The sequence below is a fragment of the Chelonia mydas genome, chromosome 8, assembly GCF_015237465.2.
Source record: "Chelonia mydas isolate rCheMyd1 chromosome 8, rCheMyd1.pri.v2, whole genome shotgun sequence".
Lineage (NCBI taxonomy): Eukaryota > Metazoa > Chordata > Testudines > Cheloniidae > Chelonia > Chelonia mydas.
Window position 1 is genome coordinate 42,818,689 of NC_057854.1, and position 17,560 is coordinate 42,836,248.

The following is a 17,560-nucleotide window of genomic DNA, read 5'->3' on the forward strand; positions in this document are numbered from 1 at the left end:
CGTGTACTGTTTTGTTTGCAAACTTTTTGCATATAAACCTTCAACATCCCGGTTTGCTGCAGATGGATTTAGTGACTGGCGGAATACGGTTTTAATTGAACAACATGAAAATAGCATTACCCACAGAGATTCAATGTTGACATATTTAAATTGAAGACAGGGCTTTGGATTGACACAAAAATTGGAAGAACTAATTAAAGGGGAGCGTGAATACTGGCAACATGTCTTGCAGCATGTTATAGCAGTTATTCAAACATTAGCTGAACGTGGTCTGCCTTTCTGGGGATCAAATGACACATTTGGATCATTGCAGAATGGAAATTCCTTGGGATTGTTGGAGCTTGTGGCTCAGTTTGACCCATTTTTAGCAGGCCATATCTCAAAATATGGGAATGCTGGCAAAGGTAACCCATCATACTTATCCAAGACAATATATGATGAACTCATTGGTCTAATGAATGACAAAGTTCGTTCAGCTATTGTGGATGAAATAAGTACTGCTGGGTACTCCAGTTTATCTGTCGACTCTACACCTGATCTTTCACATATTGATCAATTGAGTATTGTACTCAGATGTGTGTCTCCCACAGATGTAAAACCAGTTGAACGATTTATTACATTTCTCAATTTGAACAGCCACACTGGTGAAGAAATGACAAATCAAGTACTGCATTATCTGTGCCAAGTTTGCAAAATAGATTTCTCAAAGTGCAGAGGTCAATCTTATGACAATGCTGCCAACATGTCAGGGCGTTATCAAGGAATGCGGAAGAAGCTTTTAGAACAGAACAAATATGCCATATTCATACCACGTGCTGCACACTCTCTCAATCTTGTTGGCTGCAGTGCTGTTGATTGTTGTCCGGTGGCAGGAAGTTTTTTTTTCCTCAACAGTCCAGTTACTTTATACATTTTTCTCTGCCTCAACACACTGATGGTATATTAAAACATATTTGGGCAATGATCGTGTGTTGAAATTTCTTTCTAATACTTGCTGGGAGGCACATGCAGTGGCAACAAGTCCAATTCTGGAGTCCTACTCAAAGATTGTGGATGCATTAGAAAGTGTAGCTGAAGACCAATCACAAACGGGAGAAACTATATGAGAGGCAGAAAACATTGCAAACAAGATGCAAGAACTAGAGGTTGTATTCTTGTTGACCATGTGGAATGAAATTTTACAAAGACTTTTACCACACAGGTCAAGCTCTCCAAGAAAAAGAACTGGATTTGAAAACATGTGCAGACCCCTATCAACCATTAGCAGACCACTTACACACCTTGAGGAATGATTTTGAAAGATGTGAAGACATATCAAAAGATATCTTGCCTGATACTAACTACAAAGAAGCCCAGTCCCGCAAGTGAATCAGGAAAAAACAAGCAAATGATAGCAGTGCAACAGAAACAGCATTGAATCCTAGAGACAAATTTTGCGTATCTACTTACTATGCTATAATTGATACACTTGAAGCTCATATGAAGAGGAGAGGTGAAGTGTACAAAGAAATATCAAGTAGATTTTCTTTTCTAAACGACATGGACTTATCTGACGAACAATAGTCCCAAAAGCTAGTTGACTCATACCCTGTTGACTTGAACATGAATCTCTGTGGAGAAGTACGGCAGTTCCACTGTTATATGCACGCAAAGTTTAATGAAACAGGAAGAATGAAATTCAGTCACATTGATCTTCATGACACAATATTGAAAGACGGAATACAATGTGTATTTCCAAATGTAGAGCTCGCACTACGTATTTTTCTAACACTGATGATTACTAACTGCTCTGCAGAACTCTCTTTTTCTCAGCTGAAAAGAATAAAAAACCCTCAGAGAACAACAGTGTGTCAGGACAGACTTGAATCACTTTCCCTATTATGTATGGAAGCGGACATGCTTCGTCAAGTCAGCTTCGATGAACATATCCAGAATTTTGCAATCAGAAAATCTAGAAAGAATCTATTTTAATTTCAGCATACATGTAAGTTTTGTGTCATTTCAAAAAATAAAATGTTATTTTACGGTATAATATTGTTTTTATTTTGAATTACATATTGGGGGGCACCATAATATTTTCAGTGCTTAGGGCCTCTAAAGGCCTTAATCCGGTTCTGCCCACACCCTGTGGGGACAGCAGGAGGGGGCTCCAGCTGAGATCATGCTTAGGGCTAGTCAGGAATTGTTCAACAAAACATTTGTTGTCAGAAAACACTAACTGGTGACATCAGAACCTGCTGGGGGATCGTGTCAGTTTTGATTATTTCTGTTCTCAGAAAGGTTTGTCAGGTCCCAGATGGAATTTCTGGTCAAAACCAAAGCCAGAGAGATTGGCCACCAGAACAGGGATTTGAACCTGGTCTCCCACATTCCCAGGGAGGGCCCTGTGCACAGGCCTATTGGGTAGGCAGGTTGGTGGTTTCTCTCTCTGGAAGGTCTCTGTTTCACCCCAGTGCAGAATGGGAACACTTTTGAAACCTTGACGGTTTTCCTGGGAGAACTGTTTCCTACAGAACTGGATGCATAGACAGGGAGTGAAAGCCAATCCCTGCCCTGAAGAAGTTACAATCTAAACGGAGAAATGAGAGGAGGGAGGATTACTGTCCCCAAGTTACACCTGGGGAGATATGGGGCTCAGAGTGGATGTAATGACTTGGCTGAGGTCATGCTGTAGCCCTCAGCTGACCCCTGCGTTCTTGAACCATTGAATGAAGAGAGCTCCTGTGTCACACCCAGTGCCTTAATCACACAGCCATCCTCCCACTCAATATACAGTCCTACTTCCTTGGGTGCTGGGGTCAGCTGGCATGCCCAGAGCGCTGAGTCTGACAGGAAAGCATATTTTAAAAGGCTGAAGGAAGCACAAGGCTTGGATCTGCTCAGGATCATCCTGGTCCTGGAGCAGTTTGTGTCAAGATAGGAAGCAGGCCCCACACCCTGGGCTCTGCATTCTTAGGGGTGTGGCATGGACCATGTGTGCTTATTGGGAACATTTGATCATGTTTTCTTGATTATTACTATTATTTGCTATGGGGGTTGCTTTTCTTTTGGAATAAACCCCTCTGAGGAGTCCCAGATGCATTCCTGGGGGAAATCCTTTTTGTCTTGCTAGGAAGGAACTCAGAGGAATAGCTAAAGGCCTGTTTTGAATTCAATTATCATCCTCCTGTTCAGAGCACCAAAGCCAAAAATGTCAGAAGTGAAATCAGGTGCCTAGCTGCAGCCAGCCAGGGGCTGTTGTCTGTGAGTAGTGACCACCCACAATTCCAGATGAAATTGACAGGAGCTGCAGCTGCTCAGCACTTCCATAAAATCAGGGCCCCTTGGTATCTCAGGTTGGTTTTCTTCCTAGGGTTTACCTCAGCTAGATAGATGAAGGTAAAGAGCATTTCCCCTACTCCAGGCTTGTGGTTAAATCAGGATTAGCTAATAACCTTGATCTAATCTCAGCCTTTCTTCCTCAGCTAGACAGACCCCATCAGAGGCACATAAACTTGTATGTAATAGGACAGTTCTCTTGCTGTCCTCCTCAAACCAGGGTAAAAGCCAGAGCTCTGTGCTGATTTATAATCACCAAACCCCAGGAAAGGGACCATGGGTGGCATCTGGTCCTTAGAGGATGGCAGCTTTCCTGCAGAATCTAGATTAGGAATGACTGAGTAACGTCCTCCTAGCCAACAGTGCTGCATCTCATCCCTTGCAACAGGCGGGAAGTTGGACTGCTGTCCTTGGCACTTAGAGGAAGGGATTTCATGAATGAAAGCCCTGAAGCGCTAGGTCTTGGCAACAGTCACTGAACTCAGCAGGACTAATTCTCTCTTATGTAAAGCATGCACTCCCGTCCCATTGGCTGGGAGCAGAAGCCTTTGTAAAGCATGTGTGCGGCAAGATTTTCCCTATAGATCATGAAATGAACTTTAGGGGTGAGTCAAAATAGGATGGGGTCTGACAGAGTAGGGTGCGGGAAGGGGTTGAAAGGGGTGCTCCCCCCTCCCCCACTCCGAGGCCACTGCCATGTATCACTGACAGCCATCTTCACGAAAGAACAAGTTGATGGGCTTCTACCAAAGTTCCCATAGAGCCCTAGCTCAGACCTCAAGCTCCAGGGCATGCTCTGAAATCCCACCGTCGCCCAGGGATTGCTCTCGCAGAAGGCCAGCAGCACGATCTGGAATTGGACTGACTCCCATTGTAAAACTGCTTTTAATGCTTAAACTGGACCTAGCTGCTCCCTGAGCCCTCTCCCATCAATACACACCATGGCCACGGCTGGGAGTGGGTGCTCCCAGGCCAGCACAGAGTGACAATGCTGCATTGGCAGAGAGCATCACAGTTGGTCCCACCACATGGCCAGTGCAGTCAGTGTCTCTCTTGGGAGCTTTACAGCTCAACAGCTCAGGAAACTCCACCAGTGGTGAGACTGACAAGTGGGGTAAGACTGATTCCTGGGGCTCCTCTGAGTCCAGTGACCTATCTAGCCTCTGAGTCTGAGCCCTGGTCTACACTATGGGGTTAGGTCGAATTTAGCCATGTTAGGTCGATTTTAAAATGAATGCATCTGCACAACCAACCCCATTCCGTCGACCTAAAGGGCTCTTAAAATCAACTTCTGTACTCCTCCCCGGTGAGGTGAGTAGTGCTAAAATCGACCTTGCTGGGTCGAATTTGGGTAGTGGAGACGCAATTTGATATATTGGCCTCTGGGAGCTATCCCAGAGTGCTCCAATGTGACCACTCTGGACAGCACTTTGAACTCCGACGCACTAGCCAGGTACACAGGAAAAGCCCTGGGAAATTTTGAATTTCATTTCCTGTTTGGTCAGCGTGGCGAGCTCAGCAGTACAGATGACCGTGCAGACCCCCCAGAATCGCAAACGAGCTCCAGCATGGATCGAAAGGCAGACACTGGATCTGATTGCTGTATGGGGAGAAGAATCTGTGCAGGCCGAACTCTGATCAAAAAGAAGAAATGCTAATATATATGCCAAAATCACACAGGGCATAGTGGAGAGAGGCTACACCAGGGACACACAGCAGTGCCGCATGAAAGTTAAGGAGCTCAGGCAAGCCTACCAAAAGACAAAGGAGGCAAACGGTCACTCTGGATCAGAGCCCCATACATGCCATTTCTATGATCAGCTGCATGGCATTCTAGGGGGGGCTGTACCACTACCCCACCACTTTCTGTGGACACCTGCAAGGGGGGAGTTTCATGCAACAGGGAGGAGGATTTTGTGGATGAGGAAGAGGAGGAGAAGAATGCGCAGCAGGCAAGCGGTGAATCCGTTCTCCCCGGCAGCTAGGATCTTTTCATCACCCTGGAGCCAATACTGTCCCAGGGCGGGATCCCCAACCCTGAAGCCGGAGAAGGCAGCTCTGGGGAGCGCACATTTGTAACTACAGTAAAGGGTTTAAAAGCAATAGTGTTTAATGTTTGATTTGCCCTGAACAATTGGGATGCATTCGCAGCCAGTACAGCTACCGGAAAAGTCTGTTAACGTGTCTGGGGATGGAGTGGGCATCCTCCAGGGACATCTCCATGAAGCTCTCCTGGAGGTACTCTGAAAGCCTTTGCAGAAGGTTTCTGGGGAGGGCTGCCTTATTTTGTCCTCCACAGTAGGACACTTTACCATGCCAACCCAGTAGCAAGTAGTCCGGAATCATTGCAGCACAAAGCATGGCAGCGAATGGTCCTGGGTCGATTTTATAGAAATTGATTTTATACAGTCGATTGTGTATGTCCCCACTAAGCGCATTAAGTCGGCGGAGTGCGTCCTCAATACCGTGGCTAGCATCAACTCACGGAGCGGTGCACTGTGGGTAGCTATGCCACATAGAATATCAGGGTTGGAAGGGACATCAGGAGGTCATCTAGTCCAACCCCCTGCTCAAAGCAGGGCCAATCCCCAAATCCTTCCCTATAGATAGCTGGTGTCTTACTCCCTCTGTCTCCACTGATGAAGGTACCTGGTTTCCTTGTTGCTTTGTCCCATCATCTGACTAGTCCTTAGTTGCACAACTTTTTAATATTATTTACTCTAAAATTCCCTACCACTATAGCATAGGCCCACAGAACTGTATGAATTCCAGATACTGAAGCCAGGGGCGTTAGATCAGGAGTGAATTTGGTCTGTTCTCAATTAAACTAAAAGGCAACAAATAAAATGGGACAAAAGGAAAAGAAAACTATACATGGAATACAAAGTTAGCCAGTGGAACTCACTGCCACATGGTATTAATCATCCATTTAATTATCCAAATGAGTAAGCTTCAGAAAAGGATTAGAGTGATGTTTGTCACCCAGTGTAGCTTCTATTCCAAGAGCAGGGGCCCTGGAGCTCGGGAGCAGCAGTCCTGCAGTTTGGCTGGTTCTGCCTGGCTCATGGAGAGCCCACCCTGAACCACCTCAGTACTACCCTCCGCTGGCTAATTCACCAACATGTGGATCTTTGATCCTCTGCAGGGTGCTTTGGTTTCTTCTGCCTGCCCACACCTCGGGCCTTCTAGTTTGGTGCTGGGAGCGTGCAACCCTACAAGAATGAGCAAAGCTGCATGAGACCCTTCCCTGCCACAGGGAGAGAGGCTGCCTAATTCTCTTGGCAGGTTGACGTGGGAGCATGAGGATGGGAAAGGAGGGGAGAGCTCTTTCCCATCTCCCCAATCCCCTCTCTGCAGTGTTCAGGCAGCCCCAAGGAGCAGGGAGCAAGTGGGGAGAGGCAGATGGGGGAGCAGGGTTAATGGAGCAGAGACGGGATTGGGGGGAATCTGCTATATCTGCTCTTCCTGCAGGTCTGAGCAGCACATGGCTTGTGCATTTTGCTGCCATTGGAGAATTTTTCCAGACAACTCAGGCCTGTGAGACACTTCTGGTTTCCTATGGCTTTAGAGTCTCTCTCAGCTAACACGATCAGGAATAGATATCCTGACGGACAATGCTCCCAAACCAAGGTTCATGTGTTTGCCAGGGAAATAACTGAGCCAATGCCAGAATGCTAGCGGGGGTCAGCCTCAGCAACCTGCAGCCTTATCTTGTCTAGAGACCTTGGTTTAGCTAACATAGCCATTATCAATCAGGATAAAATGTCTATCTGGGCAGCCCTTAATCCAAATCAGAGGGTGGAGCTGGGTATAGGAGCATCAAGTCCAAACACTCCCAGAGGTAATAGGAGCAGGTGGCTCAGTTCCATGCAGCCCTTTGAAAATACAGGCTGGGCTGTTTGTTTTTGTTTAAGGAATGTTGTTAAGGAGGTGACGCAAAAACTAGGGAGGGCGGAGGCTTCAAACGATCCCCTCTGGGCTCATCCCATCCTGCAGAGGGACTGTGGAGCAAGAAGAATAATAATAATATAGTTGGCCTCTTTATAGCGCCTCTTATCCAAGCATGTTACAGCACTTCTCTAATAACTCCCCCTCCTCACTCCCCTGAGGGCTGGAGGAATTGGAAAGTCTTCCGCCCCCTCTACCCCCGAAATGTTTTCCCCATCTCTGCTCCTCTAACCTCTCGGAGTAGGGTTACAAAGGAGAGAGGTGCCTTTTCCTTGCCCCTAGGTTAGGAGCCCTCAAAGGAGGCTGCTAGGTTTTGGTAAGCTATAATGGTGTGAGGTTGTGGAATTGCATCTGTTTACACTAGGGCTCAGCGTTTTGAAGCAGAGCCAGAGGACAAAGGGCAGGGGCTCATATACAGAATGCAGATTATTCTAATCTCCCTCTTAACCAGGTTAGTATCACTGCTGCAATTCAGGGCTATCGACAGAGCCATGCGTTTTCCTGGGGCAGTGCAAAATCAGCATGGATGGAGAGCCAGGAGCAGAAGGAAACACCACAGGATGAGAACACCATTTCCCTGGACACAGGCCCTTCTCCCAAGGTTTCCATTGAAAGAGACCCTACAGAGTGACACTGGTCAAGAGACAGCAGAGCTCCAAGATTCTCCAAATACTCAGACAGCTGCAGAATTCCTCTCCTCTTAGCCATAGTTCAGACAAAGTTCAATTTAAAAAACCCCAACTGCGTTTACAGTTTGGCACATGATTTTAATTTGACAAGAAAGTTACAAAACAGCCCAGAAAAAGGAGCAGGGGAAGCCACCAGAGGTGTGATCTGATGGAAAGGCTGTCAGTGAGACAGGCCATTCTTCTGACTACAAAGACAGAACACCAGTGCCCTGGGATGTGGAACAGGGTAGTACTAAGAGCAGACACAGGCAACTATTCATGTCAATCACAGAGATTTATACTCTGCTAATCCTATTCTAATCTGTACATAGAAACCACAGAATTAAGTAGACTGTAAAACCAAATCATCCCCTAAGGAAAAAGTCTGGGAAATGTCTTAATAAAGATAAATGGGCAGCTAATGTTTTGGGCAATGGGAAACAGAAAGTGATGATAAAGCTATTTTAGTAGGACCGCAAACCCACCTGTTCAGGCCATAAACCAGCTTCTACCTGACAGAGGAGGAGGCAGGGGGTTGGTTAGCCAATAACTGTCCACTGCAGGGTTTCTTGCACTTTCCTCTGAAGCATCTGGTGACAGCTACTGGCAATAGCAGGATACTGGCATGGCTGGACAATTGATCTGAGGAGTATGGCCAGTCCCATGTTCTCTACGGAGCGTGATGAGTAGGACTGGGGACAGAGGGCCAGGTTTCCCAAGGGACCTATCTCCGTCTGATGCCAGAGTGCTCAACGATGCAAGCTGGGTCAGGCAACCAGCTTTCAAATCCGACAGCCTGAGCATGGACCACAGGCCTCTCAGCATGCGTAATAAAGATCTTTTCCCTACAACTCTGCCCTCCTGTAGCATCACTTATTGCTAACGAAACACCCCGCAGGACCCTGGGCTCCAGGTGCTGGGGGTAGCAGGACCCTCTCCAAGGCACTGCTGCTGCAAGGGTTGGCCACCTTTGCTGTGAACAGGAGGGAGGCTGACAAGACCGGGGGTGCCCCTACCCTGGCTGCCCAGAGAGGAGCAGCAGCAGCGGCACCTGGGGAGGAGGGGGATGTCTGGCCACCCGAGGTGAAGTGGTGGTAGCCATGGCAGTGATTCCCAGGGCCACATACCTCCCTGCTGGCTCAAGTGGTCAAGCAAAGCTTTCCCAGCTGTGCTGCTCTGTCCAGCCAAGTCTCCTCATGTAACTAGCCCAGCTGGGGTGGGGCTTGGAGGATCAGTCCAGTGGGTTGGTGTGGGGGTGGGGAGAGCTGAGATGGGCCAGGCAGTCCAGTCTCCTCAGGACTGGGGAGAGCAGCAGCTCTTCCTCTCCCCCTTGTGGTTTCAGGTGGGGCCTGCTCCTTGTACCTTCCAGGCTGTGCCTGACGATGTTACACTAGTGATATCATGTCATGGGATCCGCAGTCTTCATAGATATTAAGGTCAGAAGGGATCATTATGATCATCTAGTCTGACCCCCTGCACAATGCAGGCCACAGAATCCCACCCACCCACTCCTGCAATAGACCTCTCACCTATGTCGGAGCTATTGAAGTCCTCAAATCATGGTTTAAAGACGTCAAGGTCCGAGGCTTATCGTCAGTGCTCCTTAACATGGCCCTACTCCTGGATGGCACCATTCCTGACTCTCCAAGATAATCCAGCTCTCTTCAGTGGGCCTGCTTGGGTCAGTAAGAGCTACAGGATTGGGCCCTTATCTGGTATCACACTTCCTGCTATAGGATGAGCTAAGTGGCCCACCTAGTGTCATTCCATAAGGGGTAGGAAATGGATACTGGTGCAGTGGTCGCTCCCATACCATGATGGAAACATCGAGGCAGGATTGATTAGGTAGAATAGGAGGATCAGATAGGACAATGAGGGGTGGGGCCCGTTGAAGGATCAAAAGCAGACAAGGGAGTAAACAGTAGTGAGCGGGCCTGGGAAAAAACATGGCTGGCTGGCTCCAATTACAAAGGAAGCTGAGCTCCAGAAGAACAATCAAGTCTCATGATACATAAGGTTAAAGGGAGAGGTTTGTAACAATAACACATCCTAGGAGGGCTGTGGCAAGCATGTGGCATTGGCTGGCAGTGACTGATGTAGACGCAAGGCACGAGGAGGCCCATGGATCAGTACAGGAGTCAGATTAACTCCTGGCAGAAAGTCAGGTACAGGGGTCTGAGGGTGGAAAGTCTGCCCAGGCAGGTGGAGGGGATGTAGCAGCCCCGGCACACATAACCCCTCTCTGCTAGAGGGCTCAGCGCTGATCAGTGCTGTTCCAGAAGTGGACATCAGTGTCTGGATTGGGGGTATGACCAGGGCACCTGGACATATGTTGATTCAGTACTGCTCCCAGGCAGCCTCCTCCAGCAGGTCTCCTGTGAAGCCCCAGCTAAAGCCATTCTCCCTGGGGTCAGAGCAAACATCACTGCCTTCCTGTGGGCCACAGCTGCCCCTGCTAGGTTAGGGCTGTACTAACTTCACCCCTTGTGCAATGGGTGAAGGGTTGGCTTAGAGAAGTCTTGTAGCCCAGAACACTCCAGCGTCCAGGGCAGCTGGGAATCTCCCCTGGGGGTTCACATTGTGAAAAGCGAGTCAGATGAGTAAAAGCTACTGCAGAGTCCAGCAGTTTCACATCGTGCAAGGGAAATTTCCACTCAGACTGAGCATCTTCTAGTTGCCAGTAACAGAACCACACAAACTGGGGGCCAACGCTAGCTGCTAGCTCATAGTCCCCAGCTACCTACCAATGCAGGGATGTGCTCCTGGGACACCTGGGGATTCAACCCAGACCAGTGTGGGCCTGTGTCACCACCTGCAACTCTGGCTGCCTTAAATGCTATGCTGCTGCAGCTCACAGCCCTGACGCCAATAGTCAGTGGGTCACACCTGCCTTCAACCACCTAGTCACTGTTTGCAGAGTGACCCCCTACCTCTAACTCCTCCCCTCCAGTCCCAAACTTCCCCCAAATGGTCTCCCTGCAGAGCCCAGCCCTCTCCTGGGACACTCACTGAAGTAGTTACATCTGCTGCCCCTTTAAGAGACAGAAATTGCAGCTTGGTATCTTGGATAGAGCAAACAATCACTTCAATCCAATCAAATCACTGGGCTGGTTTAGATACAAAGTCAAACAAGTTTACTTGATTAAAAAGTCATAGGCTTAAGTGATACCACATACAAGGAGTAAGGACAGAAAGGGTTACAAGCAAACCAAAGTAAGACTAAAACCATCTAAGACTAAAAGTTTACTTCAGCAAGTTACAATCTTTGCCTCAGCAGGTTTCTCACCTATATTCAGATACCAGAGACTTCACCCCCCTTGGCTGAAGGATCCTCTTTTCCTCTAGCTTCTTAGATCTCCCCAATAACGGATGCCAAAATGGCTTTCTGTCCTCATTGATATCTTCAGCAGGCAAGAAGCCCTCCTGAGGCCCAGCTTCATGGGCCCACGAGGGAGGTTCATTTTGGCAATCACACACACACACACACACACACACTAGGTTGATGGCTTTGTTTACCCTTTACGTAATTGTGCCTTCATTGTCTCTGCCAGGCTGGTCAGACAAGCAACTGCACATTTCTTTGTCTAAGGCAGCCTAGGCTGTAAGAAGGTAACTCTAGCACATACTGATACACACGCCATACAGTGGTTTTCGGGACCAGAATGTTAGTGTAAACCACACAGCTCCTGGATGTGGTGTTTTGTCCCATTTAGTGGCACCGAGACCATTTAAGAGAGAGATTAAGGAGTCTGCTCTACAGCCTTAGCTAACAGGCACATGGCTTTTAGCTCATGCAGTGGAGGCTCATGCACTAAGCTCCAGAGGCCCCAGGTTTGATCCTGCCCACCGTGTTACATTAGCAGTTAATATATGATCCCTTACAGAACCCCTTTTAGACATGGATCATGACAACGGTGTCAGGTGCAGGGGGCACACCAGGCCTGACAAGAGGAGAGAGGAACAGAGGAGGACAAGAGTTGCCAACACAGAGAAGGGAACCTCTGTGTGACAGTTCCCCAAAAAGTGTTTTCTGGTCCTGTTAATGACATAAGCAATACAGCTTACCCAATGCCCACGGGGGAACAGGGGCATGACACAGTCTCATGTTTTCTTTTACTACCCTGTATGTGCTCCTAAACTAACCCTGTAACAGGGCATTGCCCTCAAACACACCCCCTTGGGGCACAACATGGCCCTGCAAATTGCACTGATTTTCTCCCAGCCCAGAGGGCTGAGACCAGGATTCCCCCTTTGTGGGGCTGGTTTATTAACTCTGGTAGAAGTACAAATGCAGTAGCCCTTCAACTCCACCCTTCTTCTGGGAGCTGATCAAGGGAGTCCTACATTCCAGAGTCCCACAGCCTCCCCCTGGGCCAGGGTAGTAATTCAGGTAGGCTTACGCTCCTTGCATTCCTGAGTAGCACAGCTCTCCTCCTAGGGCGGGCTGGTGAACAGCCAGGCTCTTCCTTGGACCAGGAGTCCCCAGCTCTCCTCCTCGAGCCAGTCTGTAACTCAGGCCAGCTGCAGGCTTCAGCTAGCTTCTTCCCAGCTGGCCCCTTTTTCCTAGGCAATCCTCCCCCCTGCCATGCTTGGAGAGATTATCAGAGCCAGGTGCTTATTACTGACTTAGTTGCTCACCAGTCACCTAATTACTCACTTACACGGGGCTGAGATGGGCTCCTTCTCCTTACCCAAGTCTGTCTTGAGTAAACAGGACCCTGACTCCTCTTAAAGGGCCCCCTGACAAACCCACTCCCTCTTTGGTATTTACACCCCTTATCTTATCTTAGGGCCTGAGCCAAAGCTCAGTGAAGTCAAGGTGAGTCTTTCCATTGATTTCAGGGGATTTTGGATCCGGTTCTTAAGCCATCCCTGAGCCAAACTGTACCTATTTCGCTTTTTGAATAGTTTATCCTAAATCAAATCCTCCAACCCTTGAGTCATTTTGGCTCCTATTGACTGACTTTCCAGCACTGGGTCTGTATCTTTCTTGTACAGGTGCCCAGAACTGGATGCAGCATTTCAGCAGAGGTAGCACCAGAGCTGAACTGCAGGAATAATGGCCACACTGTTCTGTGCTTTGTCTAACAGGGCCAATATCAGCTTGGCAGTCTGCCATCACCCCTCTGCTGCGCTCCACATTACTGCTTCCAGCAAATGCCTTCCCATTGGGCAGATGTGATTAGATTATCTTTTCCCCACACAAATTAGCTCATATTTGTCCAGGAGGAATCTCCTTTTGGTGTTTCCTGTCCACATGTCTAACCACTCCAAATCCACGCAAGGTTTTCTGTCCTCTGAACAGGTGCTCCCCAGTCCAGTAGCATCTGTGAATATCATTAATATGCTGTTTGCTCTCTGCTCCTGGTCATTAATGAAGATGTTAAGTGAAACCAGACCAAATCCCACTGCATATGCTGTCTAGGCTTCCATTTGAACTTCTGCCCCCCTCCACTTCAGTTCCACCCCCTCGAGGCAGGCCAGATCAGTCAGCTGTACCCATGGCTCCATCAATCAATAGCCATGCCCCAGCCCTTTGAAGGGGGCTATCCCATCCCCCAGGTGTGTTGATTAACAGCCTGAGGTGAAGCAGAGTTTGGGAAATGTGCCACGGCACTGGTTATTTACATGGGCTGGGATGGCTCTGGGCCACACCTTGCAGCAACGTTGTTCATGCATCATCCTCTGCAGTTCCTAGCAGAAAGGCTGGCCAAGGCAGCACTGTTCATAGAATGATACAGAACCAGGCTTATGTTTCTCGTGGCATCTCCGTGTGTTGGCGGGGAGGGCCTTGGGGGTTGTGTGCACACACGCCCCATTCCCTCATCCGCTGGAGCTATGAGTCCAGCAACAGAGAAAGGCAGAAACCAAGCGAGTCTGTGATTGAAGGGGCCTGAGGAGCTCAATGCATTTGGGGAGGTAGAATACAAATCACACCCACGAAACCCCAGGAGCTTAATACTCTGCAAGCTGGTGCATTTGGAGCAGGGGGTAGTTAGGAGACCCAGTGAAGAGGGCCCACCACAGGCAGGAAGAGAAGAGGCATGCTGCATGTACAGTGATTATCTGGGAGACCCAGTGGGGGCGTGTATACGTATAGACAGGCCCTAGGGGAAGTGACTCAAGCCCTCAGGTGCATGCCTAGATCCCTAGGATTTAAAAGTCTGCTGTCAGGTCATGTTAGCTGGCTCTGTCTGACACTTTCTAACACTACAGTCTGGACAAGGCAAGTTGTACTTTAGCATCCGCTAAACTGGCTTGAGTGAGCTCACACTTCACTTGGCCAGTTTAGCAGGGGTCAATGTGTAATCTGCTGTGTCTACACAGAGTCCTATGTGTAGCCTAGGCAAAGCAAAGGAGCAGGGGTCAGGACAGGGTCAGATACCAGCGACCTGCTAACCCTGCTCTCTTTCCTAGTCCAGACAAAGCCTTAGAAGGTGTTAGTTCAGCTGAGCCCTTAAATCCTGGTCAAGACAAGGGCAGCTTCACTGTGCTAGGGTCTGACTCGGGGACAGAGCAATTCAGGAATTAAACAGGCATCAGAGAGGCACAGGAAAGCAGCACAGCTCTCTTCAGCTCCTGGCACGGCACTCATGGAGTGCTGTCACGAGGGCACAGCCACTCCCAGCACTGGAAGGAAAGAGCCAGTTTGTCCCTTTCTAGGGAATAATTACGTTCCTGAGTGAAATGCTCCCCCAGCTCCCCCTGTTCTGGCAATGTGGGGGATAATACAGCCTCTTCCCTAGCCAAGCCCAGCTGCATGTTAGCTGGAGCTGGCAGGTCAATGAGCCCCAGCTGTATCTGCTCCCTGAGTCCCTTCCTGCCTGGTTCCAAGTCTCTGCATGCCTGAAAGAAAAAGGAGGTCTGGGGCCTTGCCTCTAGCTGCAGTCACAGCTCTACTGCCCAGGGCCACCCTTGCTCTAAGACAATGATCCTTGTGATGGGGCATGCTACCCTCCAAACAGAGGACGAGGAGAGCGGTCATGCCTCCTGCCAACAGCCCTGTAGGGAGCAGGCCACTCTGTCTGTAGCTATACATTGTGGAAACTGCATGTGTGTGTTGCTGTCTTGTGTTCTCACGTGGATTCTAGCGGGGGGGTGAACTGGAGTCTGGGTTGGAGGGTGCCCTAGGGCTGCACACATGGCTACACAAGAGATGTGGCTAGTTGTGCTCTCTCAGCATACTCCTTTGCTCCGATACAAGGTCAGGCAGCTTGTGCAGGGGACAAACCTAAACTGGGACTTATTAAGTGTTAGGGTTATTTAGATATCTGGAGGCTGTTGTTTTGGCAAAGGCTAGGGCAGATTAGGATGACATGTAACAGAACTGCCACTTTGGGAGAAATACTGACATTGCAGCTGGGGTCCCAAGTATGAGAGACAGCTGCTACTGGATAATAATGACAATTATTTGGGGCTGTTTGCTTTAGATCACAGGTCATGGTGCGTTTCCCTAGGCAATGTCAAATTCAAAACCTCTGCAGCTGGCACAGCGCATGAAGTGGTGCCTCACTTGTGAAACAGGCACTGAATAGGAGGGATTTCTGCCCTTCTCACTGCACCTTTGGATGACACTGGGACTCACCCCACTGAAAACCTTATACCCTTGGAAGTATTTAGGTGCCTAACTCCCATTGACTTCATTGGAAGCTCAGAGCCAAAATACCTCTGAGGATCTGGGTCTTAGTATCCTTCCCTCCTACCCGAATCCCTGTAGATGAGCTCCCCTGTCCCTCTGCAGCCCCCCCTCCCCCCCCGCCCTGACCCACATGGCAACACTCGGGTTTTTCTAACCTAATAGGTTGCTAAAGCTTCCAGCTTCTCTTTGGCACTGACCTGAAGGGTAACTGGCATTAGAGAGCCTTTGGGCAATGCAGTGTTCATGGGAAGCCCAATACAGCCCAGCCACCATTCATCCCAGTCTCACAGTATCACATTGATCCACTGACCTTTGGGTATCACTTGCTTTGCCTTTGTGGCCCATGTCACTACGTAAAGAGGCCATGACTCTCCTCGGCTTGAGCCCTCCTTAAAAGGTACCCATATCTCAGAGCCAGGGCAATACAAATCGGTGATGTTTTTGAAGATAAATAAATTAATAAATCAGATTTTTTTTTTTTTAGAAAATAATCATAAGTTTTTCTTTTTAAAAATAGCCCTGTTCAAATGCAAGCTGAATTTAATACAAAATATGTTAAGGCCTACTCTTATTATAAACTCTTACAACATTTAAATAAAAAATAAATACGCTCAATCCATAAGCCTCATAAAAAACTTTAGTTAAAGGCTGCTTTTTATGTAAAGGAAATCAGGGAGGAAACATCTAACTTTGGAGGTCAAGCATTACAAATATGGCATGACAGGTCATGCACTGTATTAAGGACTTGATTCTGTGGGGACCCAGGAGCTGTGCTACTGGGTGCAAGAGACTGGAAACGTTGTCATGGGTATTGGGACCTGGCCTCTGACTCCAGGAGATACCATCATCCACTGAGCCCACCTGGGTGGTCTCATATTCCTATTTTAGAGCTTCTCCCTACCGGAGCTCTGATTGGCTCAGTTCTCAAATTATGAATATCTATAAATCCACCCATCATTCACCATTTTCTAACATACTGAAAATATACAATTAAAAGAAATCTGAAAATACTAAGCTATATAATTGCTTAAATATCATTATGCCATGCCCTCCTAGGAAGCAAAAACATGTACCAAATTGAGTGTCCAGGCTCCATTTAGTTCTAAATCAACATGGTTTCGTGTTTAGGTCTACCACTGAGAATGCACCATTCTTTAGAAACTAATTGAAGCACAACTGGAAAAGTTGATTAAAATCCATGATTTAAATTGAGGCTTTCTACTTGGCCTTTTAAATTATAATGTAAATCACTGCTTTAAATTGCTTTGATTTAACTCAATCTGCCTGCTCAGAACAACCCTGGCTACCGGAAGAAAACCTCCCCAGCCCTTTGAAGTGTTGGCTGCAGTCCCTAGTGAGCACTGCACAGCCTCACCCCAGATGTGACTGTGGATGTGCACACAGAGTCTAGCATCTTCCACGCTCGACCCTGCTCTTGGGAGGTGGCTGCCCCCATCTTGCTAACTCTGGACCCCTTCAGTCTTCAGGCAGGCACTGCTGCCCGGCTCTGGTTGAAGATTCCCAGTTTGAGCACATGGTGGTTTTCCAGGCCGGGCTGAAGGTGACTGTAGCATGGGGGGGAAGGCGGCTCACTACTGAGCGACAGAGCCAGCTCCCATCCTGGCCATGTCTCTGTTACAGAAACAGGATGGCAGCTGATTCCTGGCACCATCTGAGCATTGCACTAATTTGATCTAATTTTTGTTTTACAGTTTCCCCCTAATAAAACTGTCAAGGGAAAAAGTAAAAAACCCCAGTAATTGAAAGTCTCCACCTGTGAGTAATCAGCCAGCCCAAGCCGGGGGAGGCTCCTTTTTCCACTTTCTTAAGTGCTGTTTAACTTTAACCAGAGCTGGCGTGCATCCTTGCCAACTGGCTGCCGGGGCCACCGCCCAGCATGGCAAATAAACATTGACAGGAGCAGGGTTGAGTATGTTTTCGCTTTCTGGTCACCACGGCAACATAACACAAGAGCGCGGGCAAGGCG